The sequence below is a fragment of the Bos indicus genome, chromosome 9 (genome assembly GCF_029378745.1).
Source record: "Bos indicus isolate NIAB-ARS_2022 breed Sahiwal x Tharparkar chromosome 9, NIAB-ARS_B.indTharparkar_mat_pri_1.0, whole genome shotgun sequence".
Classification (NCBI taxonomy): Eukaryota; Metazoa; Chordata; class Mammalia; order Artiodactyla; family Bovidae; genus Bos; species Bos indicus.
In genome coordinates, this window is record NC_091768.1 from 102622761 (window position 1) to 102649018 (window position 26258).

Sequence of the window (26258 nt, forward strand, 5' to 3'; positions counted from 1 at the left end):
AGATGATGACTGCAGCCGTGAAATTAAAAGACGCTTACTCCTTGGAAGGAAAGTTATGACCAACCTAGACAGCATATTCAAAAGCAGAGACATTACTTTGCCAACAAAGGTCTGTCTAGTCAAGGCTATGGTTTTTCCAGTGTTCATGTATGGATGTGAGAGTTGCACTGTGAAGTAAGCTGACTGCTGAAGAATTGATGCTTTTGAACTGTGGTTTTGGAGAAGACTCTTGAGAGTCCCATGGACTGCAAGGAGATCCAACCAGTCCATTCTAAAGAAGATCAGCCCTGGGTGTTCATTGGAAGGACTGATGCTGAAGCTGGAACTCCAGTACTTTGGCCACCTGATGAGAAGAGTTGACTCATTGGAAAAGACTCTGATGCTGGGAGGGATTGGGGGCAGGAGGAGAAGGGGATGACAGAGGATGAGATGGCTGGATGGCATCACTGACTCGATGGACGTGAGTCTGAGTGAACTCCAGGAGTTGGTGATGGACAGGGAGGCCTGGCGTGCTGCGGTTCATGGGGTCGCACAGAGTCAGACACGACTGAGCAGCTGGACTGAACGGAACTGAACTGAACTGAGCTCATGCTAAGGAGCAGCTCACACCCGCAGCACGTCTCCTGCTTCAGAGGTCCCTCGGGTGGGTGGGCCCCGGGTCCCCATGCCCCCCAGGGGTGGGGGCAGCACTGACTCAGGCCCGCACTAGGGACCCCTGACCCCTGGAACTGGGGTCCCTGAAGCCCCACAGGCCTCATCCAGAGAAGCAGGCTCGACCCCTCCAATGGGCCCTGATCTCCAGAAAGCCCATCGACCCCGGAGTCTGTGCCCCAAGCTCTCGGCTTGGCAGACAGGCCAGGAGGGGGTCAACAGGCCAGGAGGGGGTCAACAGGCCAAGATGGGGGTCTGACAGGCCAGGAGAGGGGCCAGCAGGCCAGGATGGGGGCTGACAGGCCAGGAGCGGGCTGACTTCACCCACTCACGCCCCAGCCAGCCTGGACAGCCGCTCAGCTCCCTCTTCACAGGCAGTGTGATGTCCTCTCCTGTACCAGCTTCCAGAAGATGGGAGAGATGGTGCACGGAGCTTCCAGGACTGTCCATTCCCCAGTCCTTCACAGCAGAGTGTGTGTGCACATGTGTGTGCATCTGTGTACATGCACTTGTCTGTACACCTGTGTGCATGCATGTGTGCCTTGCATGGATGCCCATGCATGTGAGCACGCATGCATACTTCGGCATGCGTGTCTGCACACGTGTGTCCAGTCAGATTCCCTAAGGGGGGGACAGAAGGGCCTGGAGTCCCTGTCCCTGGGCCTCTGGTTGACAGCCACTCTCCCCATCCTCTCTGGGCAGGGCGGCAGAGCCCTGAAGGTCCGGACCTGCAGCTCAGAGGGCTGTGGGCGTGGTGTCCTCAGCTTCTTTCCAGTGCAATATCTTGGATGCTGAACAGAAGCCTAGCACAGAGGATGTTTAGTGGGAAGCAGGCAGGTGGGAGCCATCCTTGGCCACGGGAGCAGGTGGAAGAGAATTAAGGAAAACGTTGTATCTCCTGGTAGACGGGCTTGATCCGGCCCCCAGGGTCAGGTTTCCCTTGAAGCAAGGGAGTCGTGAACAAGGGCCTGTGAATATCTGCAGACCCGCCTCCTTCCGTCCTGAGTGCCGTGGCCAGGCCAGCGGTGCCCTCTGCTCGAGCGGGAGGTGGAGGGCAGGGGGCTGTCGCCTCCCACCCCTCCTTGCCTGGATCACCAGGAAGCACCGCCTCTGGGGAAGTGCAGTCATTGGTTCACGGCAGGATCCTCCCCCTGCAAGCTGATCACAGCTTCTTTGTTCAGAATCCCTTGTCAAATGCAGGTGGCCGGAGACCTCCCAAGGTCACAGGCCAGCGGGAACAGCAGTGAGTGAGGAGGATTTTTCCAGCTGGCCTTTCCCTCCCTTTGAAATGTAGGTAAATCCTGAGACATGAAAAGCAGGAAGTTCCACAAATAAAGAGAACGGTAGCTCTGTGTTGTCCAAGTGCCGAACGCTGCGCGCTTTATAACACGTGCTTGGGGCTCCTGGGGAATCCACCTGCCCCTGACGCTGGGGGTCTGGGAGCTTACCTCCCCCAGCTGATAGACGAACACGTCACGGCCCGCTTTATTTCCTGACACGCTTGCCAGTGGCCTCGTCATCGGGGAGCAGCCCCCCAGATCTGACCTGTGTCTCCCTCTGAGCCGCGTGGACTCCAGGAGTGAGGGGTGACGGCCGCACCTCTCTCCTCTGCTCTCACGGGCATCAAGTGTCGCTGACTCCCGAGAGCCCCACCTGAAACGCCAGGGCTCTTTCTCTCTAAAGACCTCTGTGTTTTATCTCATTTAATAACTTTGAAAATTCAGAAAAGCACAGCTACTGTTTTTAAACTGACCTCAGGCATCTGTATGACAGAGCACATTTGTACAATCGACAAAAATAAGCCAAGAGTAGGTCCTGTTGTTTCCCCAGCGGTTTTCACAGCAGGACAAAGTCACTGTTGGGTATTTCTTTGTGGGGGCAGGGGGGTAAATTTTATTAGGGCTTCCCGGGTGCCCTAGTGGTAGAGAACTCATCTGCAAGAGATATGGAAGATGCAGCTTTGATCCCCGGGTCAGGAAGATTCCCTGGAGGAGGAAATGGCAACCCACGGCAGTACTCTTGCCTAGAGAATCCCACGGACAGAGGGGCGTGGTATAATTCCATGCAATAAGAGACACCCATTTTAAGTGTAGAATTTGACAGATTTTGGCAATATTACCTTCATATGTGAACTCCGAAACCTCCAAGATCACTCCAAAAGTGTTCCCCTGTTCTTTGGAGTCTGATCCACATCCCAAACCTCCCTGGCCCTGGGCAGACGCTGGTCTGACTTCCGTCACCATCAGTCAGTTCCACCTGTTCTAGAACCATATCATCATGTCACTGGACTCACACAGTAAATGCTCTTTATCATTTGACTTCTTTGTTTCTGAGATCAGTTCATCTTGTACTTATCAGTGGTAGCATTTCTTTCTACTGTGCAATAATTGTTTGCTGTATGAATATACTTTGATATGTTATATATTCTGCTTTTTGACATTTGGGTTGTTTCTAGTTTGGAACTATTATAAATAAAATTGCCATTAATATTTGTGTATGAATTTTGTATGGACCCGTGTTTTCATATCTCTTAAGGAAGGAGCAGGAGCAGAATCACTGTGTATTTAACTTTATAAGAAACTGCCAAACGCTTCACCAAACACTTGTCATTTTACATCCTCAGTAACAGGGTGTGAGCTCTGGTTATCTGACTTCTTTGCCAACATCCTAATCATTCTAGAGGGCATGAGGTAGCATTCCACTGTGGGTCCCTGATAACCCGTGCTGGCAGGCATCACTTCATGTGGTTTTGGATTATTTGTATACCTTCTTCTCTGCAGTTTCTGTTCAGATTGTTAATCCATTTATTACAGGGTGACCCATCTCAACGTTATTGGGTTGTTGGAATAGATTATATATTGTCCTTGGTCAGATAAAAGGATCGACAAATTTCCCTCCCAATCTGTGACTTGCCTTTTCATCTTAACCGTGTCTTTGAAGAGTAAGTTTGGAATTTGGATGAAGTCAAACTTAACAGGTCTTTTAGGTATAGAGAGTTTGGTGTCCTTCTCGAATGCCGCAAAGATTTTTAGACACTGCACAATTCTAGCTTTTCTATTTAGGTCTGTGATTCATTTCTAGTTAATTTTGTGTGTGTGGTGTGACGTAAGGAGCTGGGAATCGTCTGGAGACTGGTTTGTTCCAGTAAGAGCTGTTGAAAAGAGACTATTTTATCCCCATTAGAGTAACTTATGGAAACCATCTTAACCATTCACATGTGGGTGTGCTTCTGGAAAACTTATTCTCTTCCATTAATTTATGAATGTCTCTGTATGGTAATATTGCTCTTTTTATATACTGCTAAATTTTATTTTCTAACAACTTGTACATATTTTTCAAAAATATGTTCTTGAAGGATACTGTTCTTGTCATTTTCTAGTTTGGGCATCAGTGTTATGTTGACCTTATGAATCAAAACTAGAAAATGTCAGTCCTCCTGAGCTTTCTTAAAGTGACCGTGAAATTGGTCTTACTTTTTATAGTAACTGAAAAAAGGAGAAATAAATAGAATACAGAGAAGGCACCTGAGTCTGGAGTGTTCTCTGTGAGACGGCTCAGCATTGTGGAGTCTATTTTAGCAGATATTGGGCTATTTAGGTGTTTTGTCTCTTCTTGAGTCAGCTTTGGAAAGCTACGTCTTTCAAATAATTCATCCACTTATTTTTATTATTATTATGGTAAAAATACATAACATTAAATATATCCTCTTAACCACTTTAAGTGTACAGTTCAGCAGTGTTTTAAGGCTCTTTACAACTTCTTAATCTCGTAACATTAAACTCTACTTCAGTGTTAGTCGCTCAGTCGTGTCCGACTCTGCGATCCCACGGACTGTAATTCACCAGACTCCTCTGTGCATGGGATTCTCCAGGCAAGAATCCTGGAGTGGGTTGCCATTTCCTTCTCCGGGGGATCTTCCCAAACCAGGGATCGAACCTGGGTCTCCCGCACTGCAGGCGGGTTCTTTACCATCCAAGCCCCTGGGACGTCCTCTGCATCAGTTAAACACTAACTCCTCTCCCCGCTCCCCTCAGTCCTCTACACCATCTTTCCTCTTTCTGTTTCTGTGAGTTTGAGTATTTTATATATCTCACATGAATGGAACTGCACAGTATTTGTCTTTTTGTAACTGGCTTATTTCACTTAGTGTAATACCCTCAAGGTTCCTCCAAGTTACATCATGTGACAAATCTCCTTATGTTCATGGCTGGACAGTATTCCGTTGCATATACGCCGTGCCTGACACACGGACGTCACATCTTCTTTATCCATTTACCAGTGGAGAGTGTTGGGCCGCCTCTACCTTTTGTGAGCATCTCTGCGAGGCACACGGTGTGCGCAGCTGTCTCTGCGATCCTGCCTTAAGTCGGGGTGTACACCCAGGAGGCAGCTTCCTGGGTGGACGGTCGCACTACTGTAATTGTTCGACGCGTCTCCGTGCCGTCTCCCTAGTGACAGTACCATTTACGCTTCATCCACGGTATACAAGGCTCCGGCTTTTCCACATCTTTGCTAATAGTGATATTTTCTGCTTGTTTCTGGTTTTTTGACCGTGGCCATCCGTACGGGTGTGAGAAAATGTCTCGTGGTTTTGAGCTGCATTCGCTTGACGATGAGTGGTTGTGAGCACCTTTTCACGTGTTAACTGCGTACGTCTCCTTTGGGAAAATGCCTGTTCCGATGGCCCAGTTTTAACTGGGCTGTTTTTGTTGTGGCCACTGTTAAATTGAGGCAGTTTCTGGCCCCAGGGCAAACCGATCCAGCACAGACGTGTGATTTCTAGCAGCGAGATCGGGATCTTGGAAGAGTCGCGGTGCTGATGCCAGGATGGCTGTGCCGACGGTGGCAAGTTCTTCTGCCCTCCTGTGCCTCAGTTTTCCCACCCATCCAATGGGCTCCCAGCGCCTCCCTCAGCCTGCTGTGGGATCACACAGGGAGCCACGCGTTTGGCAGAGCCCAGGGTAGCGTCCGGGACGTCAGCTCTGATTCTTCTCATCTGTTTGCTGTTTACTGGGTCTACTGGCCTTACATTTGCTGGGTCCAAGTGTTGATATAAGAGTCAGATCAAGGAATTTACTGCAATGACCAAAACCACTATTGGGGGAGGAGACAGGGTCATCCTGCCATTTCCCCAGAGGCAGGACGGCGTGAGGCAGGCTGAGCAGAGGTCATCGTGGCCAGCGGGCGGGCCGTGCACGAGCCTCACGCCAGACTGACCCCGACTGGTCACTTCTCTTCACAGAAGTGAAGCGTCCGAATGAGGCGGAAAGTTGAAACTGGTTCGTTTAATTTTAGCTTCATCCACACACAGCATGAATAATGAATTAAGGCTCCAGACAGGTTGAAAACATGATCCAGCTGCAACAGAAATGCACTTCAGCCCAGAAAACCACCGGCTAATAACCCGACGGGGAAAACAAACCACATGGGAGAATCGGCGGAGGGGCGTTTACAGAAGAGCAGCGTCTGAGGAGAGGGAGAAAGCGTTGGTGGGTGAGGGCCCCCCAACCCAGCCCATCCGTGGGGAGGGGTCTCCTCGAGTCTCCTCACACTGACCAAGCGCTGCTGCCGACCCTATGACATGGCCGTGCCCCCCAACGAGAGGGTCTCCTGCCCACCAGGCACACTGCTGTGGTCCAGGATGCTCAGTCCACACGGGTTCAGATGAAGGACCCGGAGCACATCGAGGACTTGTCCTCTCCGGGGGCAGGGAGGGGTGGTCAGAGCACATCCGACCGCAGCCAGCAGGAGCTCTAACCTGTCGGGCAGAGGCAAGGGCCACACGAGATGAGCAGAAGGGCAGAGGGGGCAGGACGGATGAGGGCAGCCTGGACTCCCTCCAGGGCCAGCAGCCAGGCCAGCTGGAGGGAGGGGGCTCCCAGAGCAAGGCCAGGGGAGAAACCTGGGGACCGCTGGGGTGGAGGAGGGAGCGGGGCAGGAAAGAGGAGCCCATGGCAGGTCAGCCAGCCGGGCACCAGGGCATCCACAGATGGGGGCAGTCCTGAGTGTCCATCCAGACCGAAACACCCAGGTTCCATGGGGCCCAATTTTGACTCAAAGCAACATGCAAGGTTGAATGGTTGATGTTGAAGCTGAAACTCCAATACTTTGGCCATCTGATGAGAAGAGATGACTCATTGGAAAAGACTCTGATGTTGGGAAAGATTGAGGGCAGAAGGAGAAGGGGATTACAAAGGATGGGATGGTTGGATGGCATCACTGACTCAATGGACATGAGTTTGAGTAAACTCCGGGAGTTGGTGATGGACAGGGAGGCCTGGTATGCTGTAGTCCATGGGGTTGCGGAGTAGGACACAACTGAACGACTGAACTGAACTGAACACCCAAGAAACACAGCTTGGCTGTCAGAAAAATGAAAGTTTTAAAAATGCTTAAGTTCTGGGCTTCGCTGGTGGCTCAGAGGTGAAGAATCCTCCTGCCAATGCAGGAATCACAGGTTCAATCCCTGGGGAGGGAAGATCCCACGTGCCACAGAGCAACTAAGCCCAAGCCCCGCAACTACTGAGCCTGGGCTCCAGAGCCCGGGAGCCACAGCTGCTGAGCCACGGGGGCCACTCCTGAAGCCCACAGGCCTGAGAGCCCGTGCCCCACAGCAAGAGAAGCCACAGCAACCGGAAGTCAGTGCGCACTCTCCACTCACCACAGCCAGAGGAAAGCCCGCACAGCAGAGAAGACCCAGCACAGCCAGAAATAAATAAAAAAATATTTTTTAGAAAAACTTAAATTTTGTGTTTCTTTCTCTGCCTCCCACCCGCCTCCGCCTCCCACCAAAACACACACACACCCAGGCAGAAGTACAAGCAAAACTCCCAGCAGCATTCCTTACAATTCTTCTTTGACATCTCTGCCACTCCCCAAAATTCCACACTCACGGCAGCTCCTAAGAATCTTTCCTTTCTGCTCTTGGGATTCTTACGGGGTTAAGGTGGCCACTCTGCTTCCCCCAGACGCCCTGCACCCCTGGGCCCACCTGGTCCTGTGATTTCCACGGGGAGGGGGCAGGATTGGAGGGCCTGGACCTAAGACAAGTGAGGGGCTCTTCTTTAAAGAAAAAAGCAAAATGTGGGTGCTGAATGAAGCATAGAGGAGAAAAGTTATTTGGGAGAAAAGTTATTTGGAAGAATATAGAAAATGAATTGCAACAAATTTTAATTATTCAAAAGCTGGCAAAAGCATAACAAAGAAGAGAAAAAGCAACTGTTTTGGTAATTATGTCAGTGATGGTGCCGAGCATTTTGAAATTCTTCCTACAGAGAGAGCGGAGGAGGAGGTCAGAGCCTTTCTTCTGTGTCCTTGTTCTCCACTCCCTGAGGGCCTGCAAATCCGGGCTGTGGTTGGAAGTGGGTGGGTGGGCTTCCCCTCTGGGCAGCTGGCCCAGGTGAGCTGACTCTGCGAGGCCCTCCCCTCCTCGGGCCCTGAGACCCTCAGCGTGCCCTGGCCTCGGGGAGTGAGAAAGGCCGGGGCAGCCTTTCCTCGTGAGACCGCCAAGCCCTGCCTTCACCCGGAGATGTGGGCTCTCTAGGACTTGAGCATCCACAACTGAGACCGCCAATCAGGGCCGAGGACCCGCGGTGCCAAGGAGGTGTTCCCCAGGGTCACGTGTGAACTCAGGAGACGAGCCGTTGCCGCCCTTCATGGTCGCCAGGTCCGGTGGCCGGCCGTGCTCCCTCCGTTGCTGACCGTGCTCCCTCCGTTGCTGTTGTTTAGTTGCTAAGTGTGTCCGACTCTTTGCAACCCCGCAGGCGGAAGCACGCAGGCCTCCCTGTCCATCACCAACTCCCGGAGCTTGCTCAAACTCATGCCCATCAAGTCAGTGATGCTATCCAACCATCTCATCCTCTGTCATCCCCTTCTCCTCCTGCCCTCAATCTTTCACAGCATCAGTCTTTTCCAATGAGTCAGTTCTTCGCATCAGTCAAAGTATTGGAGCTTCAGCTTCAGCATCAGTCCTTCCAATGAATATCCAGGGTTGATTTCCTTTAGGATTGGTGGGTTAGATCTACTTGCTATTCAAGGGACTCTCAAGAGTCTTCTCCAACACCACAATTCGAAAGCATCAGTTCTTTGGCGCTCAGCCTTCTTTATGCTCCCTGTTACACTTTCCTTAAATGCCTAACAGCTTCCTCTGGGACCTTGGGGATCGGGGCCCCTGACCAGCTCAGAGGCTGAGGGACAATCCTAAAAACGCATCTGGGCAGCAGGTACGTTTTTATGTAAAACAGGCCATAAGCATCGGCCTGAGTGATGCCTCTAAATACGCTTTTCTTCCCCCTTTACCCAGTGTCTTTGTTTCCCGGGGCGGTTGTAACAAATTCCCAAGGGCTGGGGCTTCAAGTAGCAGAGACCTGTGCTCCCGTGTCTGGAGGCTGAGCCCTAGGAGTTGGCCGGGACACATGGTGGGCCCTCCGTAGGCATCCCAGAGAAACAGGGAGAAGACGGGGTCTGCTTATTTCCTCTCATGTTGAAAAATCAAGTCAGACACACGCATCCACCCCACCACACCTCCATGGAGGGCAGGAAGGAGGGCAGGACACTGGGGACTTGGAGAGCCTGAGGACAGCAGGCGGGACGGGGCAGCCTTTCCTGGGGATGGAACCGGGGGCTGAAGAGAGACATGCAGCTCAGGACCTGCCAGCGACAGGGCCCAAGCTCCCCCCGGGGGGGCAGGCAGCTCCCTGGGCATCTGAGCTCCCACTCTGGGCCAAACAAAACCCCAGGGCCATTCCAAAGGCACAGTTTCCATCCCACAAAGGAAGTAAAGTCACGAACTTGGTCCTTGACAGACCCCAGATCCTGGCTGGGGGGCGCCGTGAGCTGGGGGAGGAAGCGCCCCCCACTCCACCCACTGGCCGGGCCCCCAGCCAGCGAGAGAGACGGACCGCAGCCAGGACCGCTTGCCTGTGCTGGGTGGGGGGACATCACCGAGCTCTGCAGGCTCAAGTCTGAGCTCTCCTTGCAAGTTTTCCCGCAAACTTGGGGCGGGATCCTCAGCTCCAGCCCGGAGTGTCCCATCTGGGTGTGAGCAGGGCGGTCACGCTGGGACCTTCACAGGAGCTCAGAACGGCTGCTTTCTCCTGTGGCGTGACAAGGAGCCGCGTCAGCAGGACTGTGGGTCCCGGGGAAGGAGATGGTTGAGGGGGCCCTGGATGGGGGAGGTGTCCAAAGAACTCATGCCCGGGGCTCCCCGGATCCCAGGAGCAGAGTGAGGAGGTGAGGGGCCGGCCAGGCTGTGTGCACGCCCGGGGCTCCTGGATCCCAGGAGCAGAGTGAGGAGGTGAGGGGGCCGGCCAGGCTGTGTGCATGCCCGGGGCTCCCCGGATCCCAGGAGCAGAGTGAGGAGGTGAAGGGGCCGGCCAGGCTGTGTGCATGCCCGGGGCTCCTGGATCCCAGGAGCAGAGTGAGGAGGTGAGGGGGCCGGCCAGGCTGTGTGCATGCCCGGGGCTCCTGGATCCCAGGAGCAGAGTGAGGAGGTGAAGGGGCCGGCCAGGCTGTGTGCATGCCCAGGGCTCCTGGATCCCAGGAGCAGAGTGAGGAGGTGAGGGGCTGGCCAGGCTGTGTGCATGCCCGGGGCTCCCCGGATCCCAGGAGCAGAGTGAGGAGGTGAGGGGGCCGGCCAGGCTGTGTGCACGCCCGGGGCTCCCGGATCCCAGGAGCAGAGTGAGGAGGTGAGGGGCCGGCCAGGCTGTGTGCACGCCCGGGGCTCCTGGATCCCAGGAGGAGAGTGAGGAGGTGAGGGGTCGGCCAGGCTGTGTGCACGCCCGGGGCTCCTGGATCCCAGGAGCAGAGTGAGGAGGTGAGGGGCCGGCCAGGCTGTGCTGTGCCAGTGTGTAGGGATGGCTCTGGGCCTCCAGAGACATGGGCCAGTGGGTGGAGAGAGCAAGTCACCGCCTGGGGAGGTGTCCAGGGACCATCGGGGAGTTTCCTCCCACCCTCAGCATCACCCTCCCCGCCCCCCACCTCCCCCAAGTGCCGGAGTCACAGGCTCACATCTGGCCCCACCCAGCAGGCCTGTGGTGGCTGGGACCCCACACCAGCGGTGGGGCAGCACGTGCCCACAGGTGCAGGCTCCTGCATCCCTGGGAGGTGAGAGCTCTCTAGAGGGAGCAGGCAGAGCAGGTCTCACCCCTCAGACAGGCTCGGCGCCCACATGGCGGGGATCGGGTAGGCCCCCTGGCCGGGCCCATGGACAGCAAGACAGGCCATCAGCAGTGTTCCTGCAGAGGCCCTGGGGCCTAGCCACCCGCCACCACGAAAACCCTGCCCGGGAGGGAGAAACCCCTCCGTGGACAGGACGGTGGGGTGCGGAGGGAACCTGAGACGTGGGGAGACCAGGCTGTCCCTCAGCCCCTTGCCGCGGCCCGCAGGGCTCACAGCCTCCTCCCTGCAGCCCTCCCCCGCTCCCCGTCAGCCCCTAGCCCTGCACTGCCCTGCACCTTTCGGAATCTGTCCTTTCACCTGATAAACGACAGGAGTGAAAACCTGACGGAACCTCTATGACCGTAAATCAGAAACTGCAAGATAAACGCTCTGTCCAGGGCAGCCGGGCGGTAAGCTCAGAAAAATGTCTCCTGTTTCAGAAGAGAGGAAACTAACGCTGTCAGATCTGGAGGAGTTCCCAGGGTGGCTGCTGCTGCTGCTGCTAAGTCGCTTCAGTCGTGTTCGACTCTGTGCGACCCCATAGACGGCAGCCCACCAGGCCCCGCCGTCCCTGGGATTCTCCAGGTGGAATGCTACTTAAAATCAGATAGTTTTCTTCTTTTCAAGTTCCAGCTTCGAGAGTGGGTCCCAGTGCGTTTTAGGTGAAAAACAAGCAGGAGGGCTGACCTGTGCTTTGGTGTTTGGTTACAGAACAGGGTGGGTAAAAGCCAGAGAAACCCAGTCTCAGAAGAAGGACCATTCCGCACCGGCCGTCAGCAGCTGACACGCCCGACGGAGCAAAGGGATCAGATTCCCACCTGCAGTGCCCAGCGGGCACGGCCCAAGTTGACCCCAGACGGCCCGGCCCCCAGCGCGGTGCAGCCATCAACGTCAGCCTAGACCCTCACGGGGCACGCCTGCCTGGGGATGGCATGTGGCAGGCCTGGCTTCCAGGCCCCACCCTGCAGGTGGGGAGAGGACAGCTGGCATCAGAACTGACAGTTGGCATTGACGGCAGGTGGGGGAGGGGGGTGCCACGCTGTCAGAGCTGTCACTCCGGAGCTCAGGGCTGGGGTGGAAAGCGCAGAGACCCCTGCTTCTCCCTGAAAAGTCATCAGGCTTGAAGGAAGCTGGCAGGGGAACCACTAGAGGGGCCATGTTTGCATCACGGCCGAGGCGGCCCGAGCCAGCAGGAAGGAGTGAGACCACCCTGCATGGCTCTGCTGAAAACTCATGGAGCGAAGAGTCAGCCCCCGAGTCCTTGGGCTTCCCTCGGCCCAGGGGAGCTCGGGGCAGCCTTCTGGGAAGGCGTGGGGACCTCAGCGTCTTGGAACATTCCCTGGGGAGAGGCCCAGTGCCCGTGTGGCCAGGGTGTCAAGAGGACTCTGCTGAGAACAAGCGTGCTTACCCTACAGCCTGTGATTCACACACTCAGGACTCGCCAAACGCGGTGATCCCTCCACCGACAGGACGGTGGGGACGTGGAGGGGACGTGCCGTGTGGCACACGCGGGGCCGTGCTGGACTCTCCTTGTCCCTGTAACCGCTGTCATGGCTGACGGTGGACACCGCGGAGCTCAGACGCCCGCCACAGCCGCCCGCCACAGCCGCCCGCCACTCTAGGTCCGTCTCTGCAGGCTCCTCCAGGAGGGCGGTTCGTGGGATCGTTGTGCTGGGCAGCTGAAGGCAGCACCAGCCAGTTCTCTCACAGCGCTGTGGCCAGACGTCTGAGGTCAACTGTTGGCAGGGCCATGCTCTCTGGGAGGGTTGGGGGTGGAGGCTCTGTGCCCACCCTCTCTGTCCCTCCCGGCATTGTGGGAGGCAGCCTTGGCGCTGCCCTCAAGCGGCCACCTCACGCCTCTGCTGCACCGCCAGGCATTCTCCCGGGATGAGTCCCCACACGGCATCACCCCTCCTTATAAGAACACCCACCCTAATGACCTCAATGTAATTTGATCACGTCTACCTCACTCTGTATCTTCCCTGGTAGCTCAGATGGTAAAGCGTCTGCCTGCAATGCGGGAGACCCAGGTTCGATCCCTGGGTTGGGAAGATCCCCTGGAGGAGGAAATGGCAACCCCCTCCAGTACTCTTGCCTGGAAAATTCCATGCCTGGAAAATTCCATGGACAGAGGAGCCTTGTAAGCTACAGTCCATGGGGTCTCAAAGAGTCAGACATGACTGAGTGACTCCACTTCACTTCACTTCACCTCAATCTGACCTTATTTCCAAATAAGTTCACTTCACAGGCACAGGCTTAGAACTCAGGTCTGGCTTTGGGGAGGGGGGCGTGGAAGACAAAGTTTGACCCCCAGCAGTTCTAGGCTTCACGTCTGGGGTGTTTCTAAGACAAACAGGCCCGGGACCCTAAGGGGCACAGTCTCTGCCCTTCGCTCCTGCGTCTACTTGAACTCAGGCCCGTGGGATCTGTGTATCATCTCACACTCGCTGAACCCAAGTCCCCTGAAGGTGTGGACCATGTCCGTGCCCCCCAGGAAAGTGCTTCGAGATGCTGCCACGGCCCTCCAGCCCCCGGGCCTGTGTCCAGAGAGCTCACCACCCTCTGCTGTGACCTTCAGCTTGTCACTGAGCCGCCTGCCGGATGGGCCGTCCCGCTGCCCTGAGGCCCTAGCCTGGGGCCTTTCTCCCGCTTCTTTGCTGAAGGACAGAGTCTGAAGCTCTCAGCACCATCTGCGGGAGGCTCCGGGCCCCAGAGGACAGTGGGCAGGAAGAGGGACGGATACGGGGAGAGAGGTCAGGGGCCGGGCAGGGCTGGGTGCAGACAGCCCGCAGAGGTTCGGTCTGCAGAAGCAGGAAGTGATGAGCCCACGGCCCTGCTGTGCGCTAGGGAGACCCTCCCCACGGAGCACCCACCCCGGGGCCGCCCTCTCCCGACAGCCTCAGAATTAATGGGACAGATGAAGCCTGTTATCTGCTCGGCTCCGATGCCAAGCGCGTAATGAGACGTCAATAAATATTCATGCTTTCCATTATTGGCGGTTTTCATCTGCATGTGACTCTTTAGATGTGCTAGTGAAAATGCTCACAATGGAAAAAAATAAAAGATTGCTTTGGTTGACAGTAAAGGGGTCTGTCTCTTGGTGGGAGATGAAACAGTCCCATCATTTTAGGGATTTTCCTGGGTGTGTGCGGTGCCTGCTAGACGCGACACTGGACGCACCGCCCGCTCTTTCAAATAAAGTCGGTGTCAAAAACGACGTCGGCATTTTTTTCTATAAAGCAAGAGACACAGGAGACAGTAATTCATTGAAATTGAAAGTTGAAATTCAAAGACATTGAAAGCCAATAATAGTAATAATACCAGCTGTCGATAAAAGGAGCAGAGAATTAAAGACACATCTTCCCAGGTTCATGTTCGGACAAGCGAGGAGCATCCACGGACCAGACGCACTTTGCACTGCTCTTTCCTTTTCTGGAGCAATAGTATGTAGCAGTCAGGGTGGAAATTAGAGGAAAACTAAGTAAACTCATGGAAGAATTATAAAAAGATGCCCCAAAGGAATTACGGAATATATTCTTCTATTCAAAATAGTGAACAAGAGAAAGATAAACCATCAGAGAAAGCTGAGTAAATACCCATTTCTTCAAAGTGGACATTTTGAAGCCCGCACACACCCGCACGGCCCTCCCTGTCGCCCTGCCTCTGCAGACGTCCGGCTTGGCCATGTCCACTCTGAAGGTGGGCAAGGAGACCCTCTAGACAATGAAAAGGAGGCAGTTACATTCCCAGACATGCTTGTTTATGATTTCTCTCTGGGGCATCTGTTAATACAACAGCCTTGCTCCATGATTCATAGATAAACTGGGAGCTGCCTGCTCAAAGGTTTCTACTGGCTGGGCGTGTGCTGGGACACCACCCAGAAGACTGGACATCGACAGGACGCACGGACAAGGGGGCGGAGGGGAGGTCATGACAGACCCGGAGCCAATGACACAGGATGTCCCGCCCAACGCGAGTAAGGCCCCGCCCACCTGGCGCTGGGCATCTGGATGCGCCCTGAGAAACAGGCTTCACTCTTCAGGAATTCTCACACTGTAGAAATGAACATTTTTAGAAGATACTCCTGTAAGATTTTTTTAACTAAAGTGTGTATGCTTAGAGTATGAAAATTTCAAGGCTAGTTTTTAGTAAATGAAATAAGTTTTAGAGGTTATCTGCAGATTTAAGACTTCATCTGCTTTTTATCTGCATCCAAGCTGAATAAGAAAGAACCTGAGAGTCTAACACGAGAAGCCCTTCCTGTGTGGGGCGGGCATGCCATGTGCAGCTGAAGACTATGCTGCACCAGCTACCCGACGGCACCTGCCAAGGGCTGGAGGGTGCACGCATTCCCTCTGGCTCCCTAATCTGAGCGTGTGGGCACCCCCGAGCTGCAATGTCTGCCGGAAAAAGAATGACAGGGAGGGTTGCCTGGGGGTGTGCTGCCCTCAAAATGCATCCTTTGGAAAAATGGGTATTCACTCAGCTTTATCTGATGATTTCTTTTACCCTTCCTTTCTCTTGGTCACTATTTTGAATAGAAGGACACATGGCCAGCTCTGGAACCCTGGCTTTCTGCTTTGATCTACAGTCAGAAATGCGGCATTGGGTCACATTGCCTTTAAGAGAGAGGGATAAGGACCCCCAGCCTCAAATGACGTTGATTTTTTTTATCAATAAAAGCTTTCTCTAGATACATGCATGTATCTGTTTAAAAACAGAGAAAGACTTCTGGTCCTAACACTGACTGAGCGCTTACTGTGCCCTAGAGACTAAATAAGTAAGTTTAAGTGAACAGAGAAAGACTCCTGGTCCTAACACTGACTGAGCGCTTACTGTGCCCTAGAGACTAAATAAGTAAGTTTAAGTGTTGGTCACTCGGTCGTGTCCAACTCTCTGTGATCCCATGGACTGTAGCCGGCCAGGCTCCTCTGTCCATGGAGTTCTGCAGCAGGAATGCGGAGTGGGTTGCCATGCCCTCCTCCAGGGAATCTTCCAACCCGCGGTTCTAACCACATTTCCTGTGGCTCCTGCTTTGTAGGTGGGTTCTTTACCACTGATCCACGAGGGGACCCCGTGATAGTGTGTTGACCCTTGAACAACTCAGGATTATAAGTTGAAAATTTGAGTACAACTTTATAGTCAACTCTCATATCTGAGGTTCTATACTGTAGTACTTACTGGAAAAAACTTGCATATGAGTGGAACTTTGAAGCTCCAACCTGTGCTGTTCAAGGGTCAAATGTATACGTTTATATTAAAATATCACTTGTATATATTATTTTAAATATATAATAACTATATAATCTATTCTCTATACATAAACATTCATGTTATACATACATAATAAACACATTCCAAAATCCTCTTGGGAATGCTGAAGGCCTCGGAGCTATCTGCTGTCTGCATCTCCAGGGCCAGGAGACCGTGGCTGTGGACCCCTCTCGGGCTGGCTGGCCAGGTCGGTTCGGGAGAATCTCATCACCGCTCTAGATTTCTGCTCCAGAAGGCAAAGCACCTCCCAGAAATTATGGGGTGGGGTTGTCCCTGTAACAGAGGGGACTTCTCCACTGTAGCTGAGACCCCAGTCGTGGACAGCAGGCAGGAACTGAGACACAGGGCCTGTGCTCTGCTCCCCTGAGTCATGGGCTAACAGTGAAGAGGCCCCGGCCTCCGGTTGGAAGAGGGCGGAGGTGGCCAAGCGGGTGAAGCAGGTCTGCTGGCTCCCCTGTCTGACGAGCAGAGTCGCACCTGCAGGGCCCGAGCCTCCACCCAGAGGGGTCCAGCCGGCACCGCGCCCACCCTGTGCCAGCTGCCTCCCCTCTGCTGCTCACTCAGACCCAGAAACGTGTCTCCCGCTTCAGCAGCAGGCTGTGATCGGGCTCCAAGTCTGATCTGCTTCAGCTTCACACTTCAAGCTATTCATAGGCTTTAATCACAGCCTTAAATTGCAGAGGAAACCATCGCACATCACAGTTATCTGAAGCCGCTCTCCCAGCAGTTCTTGATTCACAGCTCGGCCTGGAGACCTTTGAAAGCTGGTGGAGGTGTCGCTCCAGGCAGGGAGGGGTCCCAGCTGTTAACAGCACTGGACCACAGGCACACTGCCCTGATCTAAGGTTTCTCTGCTTTTCCATCAAAGACTCTGAAATACCAAATCAAGTCACTAGGGAGTGGATCTGTCATGACTAGATCCAGCTCAATTTTTCTGCCTTTCTATTGACTTTACTCAAAGAGGAGAGCTCATTAGTTTTCATCTATTATCTTGCTTTTTGTTTCCCTTTTGGGCTGTGCCATGCAGCGTGTGGGATGTAGCCCCCCCACCAGGGTCAAACCTGTACCACACACCTTGGGAGCACGGAGCCTTAACTGCTGGATTGCCGGGAAGTCATGTATCCATGGCTTTCTTGTGTTGAAGGGAAGCACAGCATTTATTGCAAGGTGTCAAAGAAGGAGAGCAGGTTGTTAATGCTCAAAAGACCTCGACTCCCTAGTGGCTTCCCGGGAGGGTTTTTCCTGGGTTGATTTATTTTTTAGTTGAAGTTTACTTGACTTACACGCTGTGTCAGCTCAGCTGTGTAGCAAAGTGGCTCGTACATATACATATTGCTCCCCAGATTCTCCTCCCGTATAGGTCACCACAAGACACTGAATAGAGAGAGCTCATTATTTTTAATGTTTTCACTTGCTTTGAAGTGTCACGTTCCCTATTATCTCATTAATAATATTTTCAACCACAGCACCATCTCCAAATGTGGTAGAAATCTGCATTAATAATATTTTCAACCACAGCACCATCTCCAAATGTGGTAGGAATCTGCATTAATAATATTTTCAACCACAGCACCATCTCCAAATGTGGTAGAAATCTGCATGCTTTCTTTCCTTGTTATTTTCTCTTTCAATTCAAGTGGCCTGGGGTTGGTTCCCAAGTGAATAGGTTCATACGACCCCCCAGAATTGGCATCAGTTTCAGGCGACTAGAAATAAGAGGGAGTTCTAAACTTTAACCAAGAGAACTTAAAGGACACACGCTCAATGGGAAAAAAATACATACATGCATGTATCAAGGAAAATGAGTCATTCACATCCGCCAGCAGCTCAGGGACTCAGAAGCATAGAACCGAATCCAAGAGGCGCAAAGAAAGTCACCAAAGTGCACACAGTGGGTCTCCTTCAGAGACCTGGGGCAGAATCCACGGGGGGCGCACGGCGTGTGCATGAACTTACACAGAAGTACTAGACAGCTTATCCCAGAAGTGAGGCCAGTGGCTTCCTCCTGGGGGTGGGGGTATAGGAAAGGAACCCCCAGGGCCAGTGTGTGGGGAGCAGAGAATGTGGTTCTGCCTAAATTGAATAAAGCTGATTAATCATTGATCTCTCTTTTATTTGGACCTAAATAGACCCAGGCCTGGCGGTTCATGCTGAATCGCCTGACACGGATTACATCACCCCAGCCGATTTGCACACATGACCGGCTTCAGGGTCACTGCCTTATTGGAGCCACGGAGAGTTTTTCATTTTGCCGTTGACTGTGTGTGAGAGAAGCGCCACCAGCAGCGGCCTGTGCTGGCCTCCATGAAGGTCACTTGTCTTTCTGGGACAGGACAGCATGCCTCTGCGCTCCTGTCCCTGCCCGGGGCCGTGGGTCAGCCTCCCCTGGGAGCCCAGCCCTCTGAGCTGTTTTCCGTCTGAACCCAGCCCCACCCCCTTCCCAGCTCCATCTCTTCCAGCCATGGCAGAGCTCAGCTTTCCTTGGGGAGCGGGGGAAGGGAGGAAGGGTAGGCCACAGGAACCCAGCTACTTTGGAGAAATTTCGGCAAGTCTGAATAACGTATAGGGACTAGGAGTCTGCACTTCTTCCCTTGCGGTTCATAAACGCTGAGAGTTCAAAGCTGTGCTGCATCCCAGCCCCGGGGACACCACTTGGGCGGGGGCCTCTTCAGGACCTGGAGAAGCCTCGCTTCATCCGGAACAGGAGTGCCTGTTCTCCTCTCCCCTGGCTGGAAGAGATGACTCGTGAAAGATACGCCAGACAGAGGTGCCTGGTAACAAGCCCAGTTCACACTGTGACTCCAAGCCACCTGAGAGATAAACCATTGCCCTAGGTGAAATAGATCACCAGAGATCTATTTCCACAAGACCCTGGAAAACCCAGCGCCCACAGTTGTAAAGTAGTAAGGGCAGCAAAAATGGTTGTAAGATCAAGACGCCGATGAAGTGATGACGCAGACGCTCAGCCCGTCCTCGCCGTGGGAAGTGTTTCCAGCTCCGCCCAGGCTGCGGCATCTCTGTTGGCCAATATGTTACTCGCCCTGGCTGCATCCTGCTGTGTGACGGTGACCCCAAAGCTGAGGGGCCCACAGCATAGGGTCCTGCTCCTGCCCCATCGACGCTGGGGGCCTGGGGCTCGGCTGGTCCAGCTGGCTTGGCTGGGAGGCCCTGTCTGGTCTTAGGGACAGAACACAGGTTGGGTTTGAGTTACTCCAAGTATCTCATCCTCCCAACACTAGCATGCTCGTCACAGTCAACAGCAGGAACTCAAGAGCCAAGCCAAGCACAGTTCAGCTCAGTGCAGTCGATCAGTCGTGTCCGACTCTTTGTGACCCCATGGACTGCAGCATGCCAGGCTTCCCTATCCATCACCAACTCCCAGAGCTTGCTCAAATTCGTGTCCATTGAGTCAGTGACGCCATCCAACCATCTCATCCTCTGTCTTCCCCTTCTCCTCCTGCCTTCAATCTTTCCCAGCATTAGGGTCTTTTCCAGTGAGTCAGTTCTTTGCATCAGGTGGCCAAAGGATTGGAGTTTCAGCTTCAATCAGTCCTTCCAGTGAATATTTAGGACTGATTTCCTTTAGGATGGACTGGTTGGATCTCCTTGCTATTCAAGGGACTCTCAAGAGTCTTCTTTAACACCACAATTCAAAAGCATCAATTCTTTGGTACTCAGCTGTCTTTATAGTCCAACTCTCACATCCATACATGACTACTAGAAAAACCTTAGCTTTGACTAGATGGACCTTTGTTGGCAAAGTAATGTCTCTGCTTTTGAATATGCTGTCTAGGTACAGTCACCACCTGCAGTGATTTTGGAACCCCAAAACATAAAGTCTGTCACTGTTTCCCCAACTATTTTCCATGAAGTGATGGGACCAGATGCCATGATCTTAGTTTTCTGAATGTTGAGTTTTAAGCCAACTTTTTCACTCTCCTCTTTCAGTTTCATCAAGAGGCTCTTTAGTTCTTCACTTTCTGCCATGAGTGTGGTATCAAATGCATATCTGAGGTTATTGATACTTCTCCCAGCTATCTTGATTCCAGCTTGTGCTTCATCCAGGCCAACATTTCTCATGATGTACTCTGCATATACGTTAAATAAGCAGGGTGATAAAATACAGCCTTGACGTACTCCTTTCCTGATTTGGAACCAGTCTGTTGTTCCATGTCCAGTTCTAACTGTTGCTTCTTGACCTGCATACAGATTTCTCAGGAGGCAGGTAAGGTGGTCCGGTATTCCCATCTCTTTCAGAATTTTCCAGTTGTTGTTAGACTCAAACTCCGTACCCTCCAGAGACACTCTGAGGGCTCAAACATACCTTGTGCGCACCAGGACCCAGAGACCCCACAGAGACTGAGACAGAGCCGTGACTGAGTGTCTCCTGCAGAGGTACGGGTCAGCAGTGGACTGCTGCAGGGCAGGGGCTCTGGGTGAAGCAGACCTGGGTATGGCATAAGCCCTCTTGGAGGAGGTTGCCATTAACCCCACCATAAAGCCTCCAGAACATACACAGGACTGGGGAAACAGACTCTTGGAGGGCACAAACAGAACCTTGTACACACCAGGACCCAGGAGAAGGGAGCAGTGACCCCACGGAGACTGACCCAGACTCGCCCCTGAGTGTCTGGGAGTCTCCCGTGGAGGCACAGGTTGGTGGTGGCCTGCTGCAGGGTCGGGGGCACTGGGGCGTAGCAGTGCATGCGTGGGGCCTTTGGAAGGAGGTCACCATTGTCTTCATCACCTCCACCATAGTTTGGCCTCAGGTCGATAACAGGGAGGGAACCGAGCCCTGCCCATCAACAGAAAATTGGATTAAAGATTTACTGAGCATGGCCTCACCCATCAGAACAAGACCTCAGTCAGTCTCTCCCATCAGGAGGCTTCCATAAGCCTCTTATCCTTCTCCATCAGAGGGCTGCTGCTGCTGCTGCTAAGTCGCATCAGTCGTATCTGACTCTGTGTGACCCCATAGATGGCAGTCCACCAGGCTCCTCTGTCCCTGGGATTCTCCAGGCAAGAACACTGGAGTGGGTTGCCATTTCCTTCTCCAATGCATGAAAATGAAAAGTGAAAGTGAAGTTGCTCAGTTGTGTCTGACTCTTAGCAACCCCATGGACTGCAGCCCACCAGGCTCCTCTGTCCATGAGGGCAGACAGACTGAAAACCACAATCACAGAAAACTAACCAATCTGATCACATGGACCACAGCCTTGTCTAACTCAGTGAAACTATGAGCCATGCCATGTAGGGCCCCCCAAGACGAATGCGTCATGGTGGAGAATTCTGACCAAATGTGGTCCACTGGAGAAGGGAAGGCAAACCACTTCAGGATTCTTGCCTTGAGAACCCCATCCCATGAACAGTATGAAAAGGCAAAAAGATATGACACTGAAAGATGAACTCCCCAGGTCGGTAGGTGCCCAATATGCTACTGGAGATCAGTGGAGAAATAACTCCAGAAAGATTGAAGAGATGGAACCGAAGCAAAACAACACCCAGTTGAGGATGTGACTAGTGATGGAAGTGAAGTCCAAGGCTGTAAAGAGCAATATTGCATAGGAACCTGGAATGTTAGGTCCATGAATCAAGGTAAATTGGAAGTGGTCAAACAGGAGATGGCAAGCTTGAACATTGACGTTTTAGGAATCCGTGAACTAAAATGGACTGGAATGGGTGAATTTAACTCACATGACCGTTACATCTACTACTGTGGGCAAGAATCCCTTAGAAGCCAAGCAAATAGCACATGTAGAGCTTCTGATGACATCATGTCCCCAGGCACTCCATTGGCTGCACCAAGTCACCTGACCAAACTCAAGTTCCATAGGGAGGGCCTTACCTCCTGTCCCAGGGGAGGGGGTGTCCTTCATCCCAGGGGCTGTCCCTGTGGTTCTTCCCTGGTTATTGAAGGTTGGACATTTAATACTGAAGGTGTGTGTGTGCCCAGTTGTGTCTGACTCTTGTGACCCCAGGGACTGTAGCCTGCCAGGCTCCTCTGTCCATGGGATTTCCCAGTCAAGAATACGGGAGTGGGTAGCCATTTCCTACTCCGGGGGATCTTCCCGACCCGGGAATTGAACCCGAGTCTCCCGTGTCTCCTGCACTGGAGGCAGGTTTTCTACCAGTAGTGCCAGCTGGGAAGCCCCGAACACAACGTAAGGTGATAAATAAATACAAATACAAATACAACGTAAGGTGATGAAATAAAATTGAGAACCTTGCAGAAGGCCTTATCCCACGAACTCAGTGAAAGCACAAGCTTGCAGGATGCGTAATCCTGTGAATTCAATCAAAGTATGAATGCGAAAGAACTGTTTGACCCTCCAGACAGAGGCACAAGCATGTGAAGCTCAACTTCAGTGGCAAAAAGAGAAAACTGAAATGGTGGCAAACCACAAATTCACGAGACAACTATTTCAGGTCAAGAATGGCCTTTGGGAAAACTGACCCAGACATTTGCAAAAATTGCCTTCTTTCTGCTTCCAAATCGGACAGGCGGAATCCTGCCACCTAAAATTCCACTGAGAAAAGTATACCAGGCAACACCCCCACAGCGCTGGATTCGTTACGATTTTAATCAAAGTCAGAAATACTTGTGATGAAAACCTAAATTCTGCTAAACCTGTGGGAAAAGAAATTTATTTGCATATCTTCAAGCTTTATTTTTCAATATAATGCCCCAAACAAAAACTGTTTATGTTATTTATTTTGAATTTTTGGTGCCCATGTTAAGCAAATTCCTGGTAAGTGGATAGTGAGGCTCTTCTGAATGGAGACTCAGGGTTTAGACTCAAAGACTGCAGACTGGCTCCAGTCTCAGTGCCTGTGACAGGCTGATGACCTTGGACATGTTGCTTAACCTTCTGAGTTTCCTCATCCATCCCTCACTAGAAAGGTCAGGGTGAGAGTGTACCCTAAGCAAACAATCCCTGGCACGCAGGAGAACAAACAAATATTATTACTAAGATTATTAGATCATCCCATTTCTGCTCCTAAAATTGTGTTTATTCTCTTTATTGTTTTACATATTATTTCAGGTTAACTAATTGCAGTAAAGTTCCCATAACTTAATTGACCAAATGCCTTGAACTCAGTCCACACATTTTGGGAGACGTTCTCACCTGTTTCTTCTGGAATCTCTTATCTGTTGCATAAGCAAAAGAGGATAAAAACTCAGAAATATATTTGTGCAAAAATGAACGTGTCCTGAAGGGATATAATTAACTATACTTAAACAGTTCCTGTGCATCTGGGTGTAAAAATTCACATGTTCAGTGATAATTTAAGTATAAAGTTACATAAAAGACAGGATGAGATGGTGGAGCGCACATCTATATAGATCTATGGGAAATGTGTCTCCCACCCTGTCTGCTCTTCATTCATCTCTCCTGTTCCTCGGTTTGTGTCAGCAGAGGGGTTGTGGGTGACCAGAGAAGGAGGGAAGGAGGGAGGAGGGAGAGAAAGGAGGGAGGGCAGGAAGGAGGGAGATCCCTGCTTCTTAAAGCTTGCTATTGCAAAGGCAACGTGAAATAGTCTGCATTTTTCAGCACCTGAAATCAAATAAATTAGTCAAAGGCGAAAGCTAGTTATTAGAGCAGGTGGTCATCAACCCTGCTCTGGGAGAGGAAAGGTGTTTGCAAGTTGCGGCAGCCAGGGAGGCACGGAGGCCTCGGGAGGGGTCGGCACAGGCAGTGAGGACCCAGTGAGACCCCTGTGTCGCCAGAGGGAGCCTATCCTGGGGGAGGAAGCCGCCTGAACAGAGCCACGGAGACGCGGGGGATGCGCTGCACCCGTGCGTGCATGTGTGTATATTGAGCTGCAAGTTGACATATGCGTTGCCAACACGCATGACATTAGAAGGGCAGGGACAGAGGGTGCAGTGGGGAAGCGAGCACGTCAGGCCCTAGGGCTCCACACACCATTCTGATGGGTGGAATTGCATCACCAAGGTCAGCGAAGAGAGACGGGCTGAGGCCTGGCCTCTAACCCGGGTGAGAATGGGCGTGTCCTCGCCTGAAACAGGCAGGGCATCAGCACACGTGGCACAGGCACTTACACACCCACGAGTGAACCAGCAAGGGAAAGTTCCCCCGGGAAGAGGGGCGCTGGGGAAACAGCTCGCAACCCCTGCCGCCCAGGGCCGCGCGGCAGCTGAGCCGGGAAGCCTGGCGACCTCCTGGTGGCCAGGAGCGCCCATGGCCCCGGCGCAGCCACCACCAAGCCAAGGCGGGGCACCCTCACCCCCCACCGCCATCCTCTCTGGGAAAACAGGAAACGCCTGTGCTCAGGAAACAGGAACCACCTTAAGTAGAACGGAAGCGAGAGACGAGCGGGCTCCTCCGTCTTCCAGGAGGACAGCCCAGGGGCTGGGCAGGGCTGAGATGGAACAGTAGGCACCTGGGCCCAGCGGACCCCGGAAAGGGGCAGGATGAAGGCAGCACAGGCAGGTCCAGTGAGACCCAGGCTGGAAGGACAAAGCGCGAGGGAGAGAAGAGACCCCAGCAGTGCCTCCCGGCTTCAGAGGGCTGATCGCAGTAGGCCAGAAGAGAGGAGCGGGCAGGCAGACAGACGGACGGAGCCCTGAAGGTGCTGCGGGAGGGGGGAATAGTAATGGGATGCGTCGGGGGAAAGTCATCAGGCCTGGCTCTCGGGGAAGCTGTCTATCCGAGGGCAGATGGCACAATGATGCTGCCAGGCGCTGCCTCTGATCAGACATGTGTTTGTAAAATGTTCTGGCAGTGCTCTGGGTGTGCCTGGACAGACCTCTTGTCCCTCCCCGCTCTCTCCTCTGACTTCAGAGACTTCCCTGGCCGCTTGTTCTCTGCTTCCTTCCTGACCCGTCTCCTCTCCCTGGCTATTAAATGCCAGCATTCCCAAGACTTGTTCCTGCTCATCCTGCTCGTCCGAACTCTCTCCCTGGGGAATCTCACCTATGACCCCGACTCCAGTCAGTCTTCCATGGAAGACAGCTTTCGTGGTCTTGTCTCCCACCAGACGCCTTTGATGAGCTCAGGATCAATCCTGTCTTTAACTGTGCTTCCGTGTGGATATCGTAGCTCAGAGTCAGGATAAAAGGCGCACACCCCACCCGCCCTCACAGGCCATCTTTGAGTGGGCCCCCACACCCGCATCCGCGCAGTTCTACAGCAGCCTCGTGTCCAACCCATCTTCAGTGCGCGTTTCTCTCCCGCAGAGCTCTGGAATTCACCCTCTCCTCTCCGTCTTCTCTGACACCATTCTTGTTCATCAGGGCCTCCTCAAGGTCACTGCTTCCCACTGCCTGCCCACTCCACACCACTTTGTCCCCATCCACACCACCCAGACCCTTCCAAGCAGCACTCCAGAGGCCCAGCCACGCTCCGGGTGGAACGGACCGCACAGACCAGTGTGCACCCCGCACAAGGATGCTCTCATGTTAGCTTCTGCTGCTGCTGCTGCTCAGTCGCTCAGGCATGTCTGGCTCTGTGTACACCATGGACTGTAGCCCACCAGGCTCCTCTGTCCATGGGATTCTCCAGGCAAGAATACTGGAACGGGTTGTCATTGCCTTCTCTAGGGGATCTTCCTGAACCAGGGATCGAACCCAGGTCTCCTGCATTGCCAGCAGCTTCTTTACCTCTGAGCCACCAGGGAAGCCTGCTCTCAAGTTATGCAGACATCCAAAGACAAACCAACTGAGATGATTTCATCTCAATTCTGGGACTTCTTGACAATTCTCAAGGAAGCAGAATTTTTCTTCCTCCCTGCTCAAGGAAACGGCGCTGGTACTCAGATGGCCATCCCCCTTCCTCCCTCCATCGGGATCCTGGGAAGGACCCCAAGAGGCCCAGCCTGGAGTGGAGCACAAACGGGGCCACGTGGTCTGCAGCCAGGACAGAGCGTGCCTGGAGTTACAGGCGCGAAAAGCTCTCCACTCAGAGTCCATCTACCTGTTGATCAAGGTTTTCTGTAAAGTAGAGCTCTAGTTAACTGAAGGCAGAGGCTCTGGATAACTGCGGGGCTCAGCACATATTCTGATGTCGTGAACAGCCTGTGAGCCAGGGAATTCAGGTTGTGTGCAAAGTGAAAGTGTTAGTCACTCAGTCGTGTCTGGCTCTTTGCACCCATGGACTGTAGCCCACCAGGCCCTCTGTCCATAAAGTGAAAGTGTTACTCGCTCAGTCACGTCT

At 53.0% G+C, this 26258-nt stretch overlaps 1 non-coding gene across 1 annotated transcript; it reads left to right on the forward strand.

Annotated features, from left to right (window-relative positions):
• Positions 1-12788: 12788 nt before the first annotated feature.
• Positions 12789-12860, forward strand: TRNAC-GCA (transfer RNA cysteine (anticodon GCA)). The gene has a single exon. It is a non-coding gene; the product is annotated as a tRNA-Cys (tRNA).
• The last annotated feature ends 13398 nt before the right edge of the window (positions 12861-26258 follow it).